Source organism: Chlorocebus sabaeus, chromosome 2 (genome assembly GCF_047675955.1).
Source record: "Chlorocebus sabaeus isolate Y175 chromosome 2, mChlSab1.0.hap1, whole genome shotgun sequence".
NCBI classification, from domain to species: Eukaryota; Metazoa; Chordata; class Mammalia; order Primates; family Cercopithecidae; genus Chlorocebus; species Chlorocebus sabaeus.
The window spans coordinates 55041007-55050880 of NC_132905.1; the positions used below are offsets into that span (position 1 = coordinate 55041007).

General features: G+C 40.3%; 1 non-coding gene across 1 annotated transcript; it reads left to right on the plus strand.

Annotated features, from left to right (window-relative positions):
• The first annotated feature begins 289 nt into the window (after positions 1-289).
• LOC119622325 (U6 spliceosomal RNA) lies at positions 290-393 on the plus strand. The gene has a single exon (XR_005238968.2). It is a non-coding gene; the product is annotated as a U6 spliceosomal RNA (small nuclear RNA).
• The last annotated feature ends 9481 nt before the right edge of the window (positions 394-9874 follow it).

Consider the following 9874-nt stretch of genomic DNA (forward strand, 5'->3'; position numbering starts at 1 on the left):
CATAGGAACAGGATATCAAACACTGCATGTTCTCACTTATGAGTTGGAGCTAAACACTGAGTACGCATGGACACAAAGAAGAGAACAACAGGTATCTGGATCTACTTGAGGGTGCAGGGTGAGAGGAGGGAGAGGATCAAAAAACTACTTATCAGGTACTATGCTTATCACCTTGGTGATTAAATGATCCACACACCAAACCCCCGTGACGCGCAATTTACCTGTATAACAAACCTGCACGTGCACCTCTGAACCTAAAATAAAAGTGTTTTTTTAAAAAGTGAATCTGGTGCTCCTCTAGGCAGCACATATACTAAAATTGGAATGTTACAAAGATTAGGATGGCCCCTGCGCAAGAATGACAGGCAAATTCATGAAGCGTTCCATTATTTTTGACACCATCTCCAGCCTCTGTAAACTTTAAAGGGCCTGCAGAGAATGTCATGCTTCAGGATGATGATTGGTGGTCTTATCTTTGGATGAAAAGTATTTGTGTTATGATAAGGGTATTGGAGTAAGGGACTCCATGTGCTGTGCCTGCTTTCTCTAGCCGAGTGGTATATAATGAGTCTAGGAGAAACATCAGCATTAACAGGAGACTTGCTATAAGAAGCTAATTTATGGACTGTTTTCAAACCTGCAAAATTTGATTACAGTGAGGCCTAGAATATCAGATAATTTGCATGCACATTGAAGCTTGAGAGGCAGTGCTTAGCTAAGTGACTCTCAGCCCAGTCTTCCAATAGGATCATATGGACAATTTGAAGATAAATCATCACCTGTGCCCTACCCATAGATCCTGTCTATTGTTCTGGGTGGAAACATTTCTGTTTTTTAAATTAAGTTCCTCACATATTACAGTGAGGCCAAGGTCAAGCATGAGGACTTCCAGATACTTTAATGAGAGGAACTCCTAACATTCAAGGATGTGGCCATAGAATTCTCTGCAGAAGAGTGGAAATGCCAGGACCCTGCCCAGCAGAATTTATATAGAGATGTGATGTTGCAGAACTACAGGAACCTGGGCGTTGCTATCTGTAACCCAGACATGGTCACCTGTCTGGAGCAAAGAAAAGAACCCTACAATATGAAGATATATGAGACAGTAGAGTAGCCAAACCCCCAGGTAGGTGACAGTGAATGAAATAGAGGACACAGGCAAGGGGACCATGGTCAAGAAGGAAGTCAGGCCTTAAAATGTAGTTTGGGAAGCTCTGCTGCTATGAAAATAATTTCTGAAAAGGCTGCACTTTTTTCTCATATTCACCAATGGGGCATCTTCTGTCTCATCCTGTTAACTCTTGTAAGAATTCTCTTTTTTCTTTAGTGATCTCCCTTCAAGTTCACAGGGAAAACCAACGTCCACTTTAACATTTGTAAGGGGCTGCATGATCTGACTGCGGTTCCATTGCTTTTGGAGACATAGGAATATGTGTATATTGAGGAGCTCTATGTCAAAGTATTTTTTTCAAATATTCGTTTTGGATGATGTCTAAAATGTGTAAGGTGAGTAGTGGACATATTGGAATTTGGCTCAGAAATCCCAGAAACACTAGGGACAGATGTTGCCTCTCTTCTGCTTAGTGATTTTTAATCCTATAGAGGTTGCAAATATAATTCTACAAAAATTCTCACTCAGCAGTTTTATCAGAACAATAAACGTTTTTCTAAATACTAAAAAATGTAACGTTATTTCAGAATGTTATTGCTTTAGTATAAACTGAGATTTGTGATTTAAACTCTATATGTGCAAATTCCCAAATTAAATATAGTTTAAAGCACAGGTTTCCAACCTTTTGGCTTCCCTGGGCCGCATTGGAAGAAGAATTGTCTTGAGCCACACATAAAATACACCAACATTAATGATAGTTGATAAACTTAAAACAAAGGTTCATGAATAATTTTTGTGATATTCACCACCATAGATAAGCAAAAAAGTCCTCGCATTCAAAGGGCTGGTCACTGGATTAAAGTATCCACTCATCTTCTAGATTTCTTAAGTGCACTACGTCATTAACCAGCTTAGAACATTGCCAATATATTATGCTCTTGATCGTTAGCTTATTTCTTAGTAACTATTATCTTATAATTCTGTCTTATTTAGTAGGAAGCCTGAGATTCTGTCATTGAGACCTATCTATCTATATCTATATAAAAATGTATATCACACACACACACACACCCCTATATAAGTTATATATGTGTATAGTAAATTCTTTTAACATTATTGATAGCTTCTTGGAAACTATAAGTGAAGCAATATATAATTTAAGAAAACTAATTTTAGGGCTGGACACGTGGCTCACGCCTGTAATCCCAGCACTTTGGGAGCCTGAGGTGGGCAGATCAGTAGGTCAGGAGTTCGAGACTAGCCTGGCCAACATGGCAAAACCCTGTCTCTACTAAAAATACAAAAAATTAACCGGACATGGTGGTGGGGACCTGTAATCCAGCTACTCGGGAGGCTGACGCAGGAGAATCACTTGAACCCCAATACTGACATAGTAGTTAAAGTGTGTGTGGGAAAGAATGCAGGGAATAGTTTAATTAGAACTTCAGCAGGGGGAGTGGAGGTTGCAGTGAGCCGAGACCGCACCATTGCACTCCAGTCTGGGCAACGAGTGAAACTCTGCCTCAAAAAAATAAAATAAAAGAAAGGAAAAAGAAAACTAACTTTACCAGAGTTTAATTGATATAAACAAGAGTTTTGTTTGGTGTAGAGCAATATTGCTTCACTTAAAGTTGCAGTTTTCAAGAACCTGTTTAGAACATTAAGTGAGGACTTACTGTACGTCTGTGTTTGTGTGATATAGATTTTTCTGATAAACAAAAATTGTATAACTATACAAAATAAAAGAGGAAACCTGGTTCTTGTATCCATTGAATCTCCTGGCTCCAGGTCAGATGTGAAGGACAATGTGGGAACTGTAGCCATGGAACCCCACAACAGAAACCCCACACTACACCCTAACACCCCATCCTCCTGCCTGTCTTCCACGTGAGGTTAGAGCACAACTGGGGATCTTGTAAGTGGGGGCAACTAAAAGACACCCCACTAGAACCAGGGAATAAGATTTCCATTCAAGGGCTCAGGAGGAAGACATGTCAGGACAATGCAGGGCGCTTGTGATAGAAATGAATAAAAACCTTCATTGTTTTTGCCAAAATGGTTACGTAGATGCAAAGTTACAGTTTGGGCTGCTGACCCAGAACAAGCACAGCTGCAGGATGTCTCAGGAATCCTCTAAGCTTCCCGTCACAGAAACCGTGAAATCTCTGAGGCCATCCAGGGAGTGAAAAATAAGCTGGCACATAGGGTCACGAGCACCCAACATCAAAGACAGGAATTGTGTTCAGAACAGCAGCAGACACACTGCCCCCTGCTTCCCACAGATTCAAACGCGAGAGACGAGCTGTAAAGAATTTTCTCTGACATATCCCTTTCCTGTGATTATTCACAAATTTTGCCACATTTGCATGCTGTGTGCAGCTCTCTTAAAGTATTTTCATCTTTGTTATTCATGCCTTTAAACCTTTTTAAGTGCACCAGCATGCATAAGCTGACTTGATGTTTGCAGGTCTTCCAGTTCTAAAAAATAAAATAAAGTCAGTGAAGTAGATGCCAGTGGCAGGCAAGAGCAGAAAGGCCAGAGAGGCCAGCTTTTCTCTCATCATATTCGTGGTAGAAGAAGTTCCTGTCAATCAACATTGTGATAGCATCAGTCTTAAGCATTGCCTCAGACACTAGAGGCTCCACACAGAGATACCCAGGTGTTGCAGGACCTGTGCAGGCTGAAAGATAAACCTTCAGAGCTCATGAGCAGAAAGTCATCTACCCTTCTAGTTATTCTAGATGGACCCCAATCTCAGGGGGAGGCCCAGCAGCAGAAAGCCTTATTAAAATTAAAATTAGCTAAGAAGGAAACGAAAGACAAACTTTTCCTCCTTCTTTCTCTTTAAAGCAGAATGAATTATCCACTGGATTAGGAATGGTACAGCTCTCAGGGAACTGTGAGACAGGAAGGTCTGCCTGGGGCCGGCTGAGGGAGGAGGAAGAAAGCAATGAGAGAAGCTAGATCCAGACCACAGATGCTGCAGCTGAGGCTCATTCAGTCAAGTCTCGGTCCCAGCAAGAGCAACTTCCCACAGTAACATTTTTCATCCCTGACAGCACTTCACATTGAGCTAGTAACTCTTCCTGTAAGAGATTATATAGGTTTTGATAAAGATATGAGGAATGTGAGCTGCAGGGCTTTGGACATCTGGAATAAAAGCCACAGGCAAAATGGGAAACTCTACAACTTGTAATCTGAAAATACACAGTCCTAATGATGTGTTCCTACACGTACACGTGCATACATGAAGAGTACCTTTTCTCCACTCTGTGTCTTGCATAATCAAAAACTGATTGAATTGGAGAGTACTTTTCAATTACAATCCATTCCATTTAAGAATTCCTAGCTGTCGGGCCTTCTTTTCTTTCATTGGAGCAAACAGAAGTCATATCCTTTCACAGGAAGATGAAGAAAAAAATACGAAGATAACATCAAAGCATAATAAAATGTCCAAAGCACTGCTATATCTACACATTCAATCTTGCAGACTTTGATTATTAGGAAAAATGATCAGGGTAACAGAGAAACAAGAAACTTACTAAGTGTTTCTCATACATACAGATTCCTTCTTATCTAGCTGTATTACCAGACACAATGCATTTTGCTTTTATTTACTGGTCTGTCTTCTGAGCACCACATGTTAAAACTGCAAGACATAAAGATGAAATAACAGGCACTGGATTTATTTTTCTGCTTAAAACAACCCTCAAAAAGTAAAACTTGTAGAACAATGATTTTCAAGATATTGGACATCAGCAATGAAGGACAGTGATCCCTGAGAGATGAGAAAAAAAAAAGTCACCTCTACAATAACGTTAGCTACTGCCTTGAGAGAGTTCCCATCCTTGGCACAGTAAAAAGGAACCAAGGTAGAGGCCAGCAGACTTCCTCAGTTTAAAGGATGGAGTTGAGGGCCTGGGAAGAACAAGGCAACAGAGTTCACAGGACAGAAGAGAGAGATCTGCAGACGGTCCCACTCAAATATTCAGCAAAGTACCGATAAGCACATCCGTGAGATTTCCTGAGACTAGGGAAAGAAGCATTCCAAAAGGAGTAAAGGGAAAAGGACTCAAGGCCAGGAATAGCACCTTCCCACTAGCCAGATTTTCCAGTCTCATCATTTATAATTACTTCATAATTTATAGGAGCATTCTGTAGTGTGCTCAGGAGGATTTTGCCTTGGTCATGGAGAAAAATTAACTGTTCTTGTCTTGCCTAACAAATTTTAAAAGTAAGATCCCAAAGAATAAAAGTATTTCCAAGTAACCGTATTGCATCCTAGAAAAAGCAGCTCAAGAAAATTTGTAGAAATAAAAAATATCTATCATAAAACAGGTAAAGCCCGACATCCAATCAATGATAACAAGCCATGGATAAATCCAGGAAAATACAATCTATAACAAAGAGAAAAAAATCAATCAGTTGAAAGTGACGCAGACCTGACCCAATGCTAAAGTTAGTATTCGAGGACAATAAAACAATTATTATAATGGTATTTCATGTATTCAGAAGTTAAGTAAAGACAGAAATTTTTTAAAAATTCCAGTCCAATTTTCTGGGGACAAAAGCTATAATATCTGAGATAAAAAATACACTGGGTGGGATTAATGGCATATTAGACCTTGCAGAAGAAAAGACTGATAAACTTGAAAACATAGCCATAGAAGCTATTCAAAATAAAACAAAGAAAAAAATCAACTTTGTCATATTCTGTTGGGTAGAAGCAAGTCACAAGTTTCACCTGCAGTCATGGGATGACATCATACAAGAGCATGACAATGAGGATCTCCTTGGGTGGGTCAATCACACTATTTCAAAAAATAGATGTGGGCCAGGCATAGTGGCTCACTCCTGTAATCCCAGCAGCACTTTGGGAGGAAGAGGTGGGTGGATCACAAGGTCAGGAGATTGAGGCCATCCTGGCTGACATGGTGAAACCCATCCTACTAAAAATACAAAAAATTAGCCGGGCCTGGTGGCGGGTGCCTGTAGTCCCAGCTACTCGAGAGGCTGAGGCAGGAGAATGGGGTGAACCCGGGAGGCAGAGCTTGCAGTGAGCCGCAATCGCACCACTGCACTCCAGCCTGGCGACAGAGCGAGACTCCGTCTCAAAACAACAACAACAACAAAAACAGATGTGACCTGATTAATACAAGAAAAGTAGTTCTCAAAGCCAAGAATATTATCAGAGATAAAAATGGTCAGTTCATAATGTCAAGAAGATCAGTTTGTCAAGGAGATATAACAACCCTGTACACTTGTGCACTTAGTAAGAAAGCTTCATCCCTGGGATGCAAGGCTGGTTCAGTATAAGCAAATCAATAAACGTAATCCAGCATATAAACAGAACCAAAGACAAAAACCACATGATTATCTCAATAGATACAGAAAAGGCCTTTGACAAAATTCAACAGCCCTTCATGTTAAAAACTCTTAATAAATTCGGTATTGATGGAAAGTATCACAAAATAATAAGAGCTATTTATGACAAACCCACAGCCAATATCATACTGAATGGGCAAAAACTGGAAGCATTCCCTTGGAAAACTGGCACAAGACAGGCATGCCCTCTCTCACCACTCCTATTCAACATAGTGTTGGAAGTTTTGGCTAGGGCAATCAGGCAAGAGAAAGAAATCAAGGGGATTCAGTTAGGAAAAGAAGAAGTTAAATTGTCCCTGTTTGCAGATGACATGATTGTATATTTAGAAAATCCCATCATCTCAGCCCAAAATCTCCTTAAGTTGATAAGCAACTTCAGCAAAGTATCAGGATACAAAATTAATGTGCAAAAATCACAAGCATTCTTATACACTAGTAACAGACAAACAGAGAGCCAAATCATGAATGAACTTCCATTCACAATTGCTTCAAAGAGAATGAAATACCTAGGAATCCAACTTACAAGGGATATAAAGGACCTCTTCAAGGAGAACAACAAACCACTGCTCAGTGAAATAAAAGAGGACACAAACAAATGGAAGAACGTACCATGCTCATGGATAGGAAGAATCAATATCGTGAAAATGGCCATACTGCCCAAGGTAATTTATAGATTCAATGCCATCCCCATGAAGCTACCAGTGAGTTTCTTCACAGAATTGGAAAAAACTGCTTTAAAGTTCATGTGGAACCAAAAAAGAGCCTGCATTACCAAGACAATCCTAAGTCAAAAGAACAAAGCTGGAGGCATCACGCTACCTGACTTCAAACTATACTACAAGGCTACAGTAACCAAAACAGCATGGTACTGGTACCAAAACAGAGATATAGACCAATGGAACAGAACAGAGTCCTCAGAAATAATACCACACATCTACAGCCATCTGATCTTTGACAAACCTGAGAGAAACAAGAAATGGGGAAAGGATTCCCTATTTAATAAATGGTGCTGGGAAAATTGGCTAGCCATAATTAGAAAGCTGAAACTGGATCCTTTCCTTACTTCTTATATGAAAATTAATTCAAGATGGATTAGAGACTTAAATGTTAGACCTAATACCATAAAAACCCTAGAAGAAAACCTAGGTAATACCATTCAGGACATAGGCATGGGTAAGGACTTCATGTCTAAAACACCAAAAGCAATGGCAACAAAAGTCAAAATTGAGAAATGGAATCTAATTAAACTAAAGAGCTTCTGCACAGCAAAAGAAACTACCATCAGAGCGAACAGGCAACCTACAGAATGGGAGAAAATTTTTGCAATCTACTCATCTGACAAAGGGCTAATATCCAGAACCTACAAAGAACTCAAACAAATTTACAAGAAAAAAACGAACAACCCGATCAAAAAGTGGGCAAAGGATATGACCAGACATTTCTCAAAAGAAGACATTCATACAGCCAACAGACACATGAAAAAATACTTGTCATCACTGGCCATCAGAGAAATGCAAATCAAAACCACAATGAGATACCATCTCACACCAGTTAGAATGGCAATCATTAAAAAGTCAGGAAACAACAGGTGCTGGAGAGGATGTGGAGAAATAGAAACACTTTTACACTGTTGGTGGGATTGTAAACTAGTTCAACCATTGTGGGAAACAGTATGGCGATTCCTCAAGGATCTGGAACTAGAAATACCATATGACCCAGCCATCGCATTACTGGGTATATACCCAAAGGATTATAAATCATGCTGCTATAAAGACACATGCACACGTATGTTTATTGTGGCACTATTCACAATAGCAAAGACTTGGAATCAACCCAAATGTCCATCAGTGACAGACTGGATTAAGAAAATGTGGCACATATACACCATGACATAATACACAGCCATAAAAAAGGATGAGTTTGTGTCCTTTGTAGGGACATGGATGCAGCTGGAAACCATCATTCTCAGCAAACTTCCGCAAGAACAGAAAACCAAACACCGCATGTTCTCATTCATAGGTGGGAATTGAACAATGAGATCACTTGGACATGGGAAAGGGAACATCACACACTGGGGCCTATTATGGGAAGGGGGGAGGGGGAAGGGATGACATTGGGAGTTATAACTGATGTAAATGACGAGTTGATGGGTGCTGACGAATTGATGGGTGCAGCGCACCAACATGGCACATGTATACATATGTAACAAACCTGCACGTTGTGCACATGTACCCTAGAACTTAAAGTATAATAAAAAAAGAAAAAAATGTATATTTGTTTTTTGTGCATTCTTTCTGTATCTGTATTCAATTTCAAAATAAAAGGGGTTTAAAAGGTAAACTTTATCCAATTTTTTTAAGTGGACGAAAGGAGGGAAGAAGGGAAGGAGGGAGGGCAGGAGGGAGGAGGGATGGCAGGGGTGAGGGAAGGCAGGAAGGAAGGCAGGCAAGAAGGAAGGAAGGAAGGAAGGAAGGAAGGAAGGAAGGAAGGAAGGAAGGAAGGAAGGGAGGGAGGGAGGGAGGGAGGGAGGGAGGGAGGGAGGGAGGGAGGGAGGGAGGGAAAGAAAGAAAGAAATGGAAGATCAGATCAGGGAGGAAGAAAGGAGGGGAGGAGGGGAGAAGGGGAGAAGGGAGGGAGGAAGGGGAGGAGAGGGGAGGGGAGGAATTTCTGTAAAATTTGTCCACCAGGCAAGATCTATGTTTTTCATCTAAATGAAAAGTAAAAAATGTTAAGCAATATTTTCAACAACCTCTTAATTTAATAGGTAATTTTATAGGAACTGACTGCCCATTTGTATGTTTTTAAAGGACTTGGCTTAAAGAAAAGGTCAACGTTCTTGCTGTGAATAAAATATTTATGAAAGTAGCCGTGGCTTTTCTTTCTTTGTTTCCCCACCTGTGCCCAGACACCCCACCTTGCAATGTGTTAATGACCTACCTTGCCCATGCTGGTCTTAGTGCCTTTCAGGGGTATTTTCACCACATCCTCTCTCAAATAATTGAGTCTTTTTTCCATGGTTGTCAAGGCTTTCATTCTTTTTCTATCTCCTCATTTTCTCTGAAAATATTCCACTTACCTTTTCTTCCCTAACAAGTGATAAGTATAGTGAATGATAGTTTTTTAACATGTGTCGCAAAAATTTTGGAACTGCCATGTTGCACAGCTCCAGCAGGAGCATTCACATCATGGCAACTTCCTCTAGTTGTGGAGTGCCCAGACCATATAACATAGGCAGCAGCCTGGCCAGCACTGCTTGAAGGAGTTGGGATTCAGATTTCTATGGGTTTAGGGTAAAAGGGAATGGGTTAAGTCCATTGCATAGAGGATTCAAGTTAAACAACAAATTAACTTCTTGCTCTAAAAAGAAGGAGCAAGGC